We start from the raw sequence: 434 nt of genomic DNA, 5'->3' as shown, positions 1-434 counted from the left end.
GGAGCCTAGAGCCCAGCAACAGCTTGACAGCCAGAGCTGGCGTGTGCTCCGCCCTGGCTCTGCAGCTTCAGGGATGGGGTGCACTTCCGCCTAGGACCTGAGCTCTCCCTGCAGGTAGACATCTCCCACCAGGGCAGGCCACAGGTGCCGGACCATTCTTCCTTCCCGCCAAGATGGGGGAACTCAGCAGACCACCCTCCTGCCCTAGAAAAGTAGCCACGGGGTTGGGGGAGGGGATGGTGTGGGTGGGGGGAGGGGATGGGGTGGGTGGGGCACGAGATGGGATGGGACAGGACTCCTGGGGCCTTGCAGCTGGAACTCAGCACCCAAGGCCAGAGTTCACACTTGGGGTTCCCTTGGGACAGGTGGGGCCCCTGGCACCTCTTCAGATCTCTTCTAGTCAGCATGACCCTCGCTCAGTGGGCACAAAGACC

Source organism: Rattus norvegicus, chromosome 9 (assembly GCF_021556685.1).
Source record: "Rattus norvegicus strain SHRSP/BbbUtx chromosome 9, alternate assembly SHRSP_T2T, whole genome shotgun sequence".
Taxonomy (NCBI): Eukaryota; Metazoa; Chordata; class Mammalia; order Rodentia; family Muridae; genus Rattus; species Rattus norvegicus.
Note: the sequence above shows the minus strand (reverse complement) of the source record.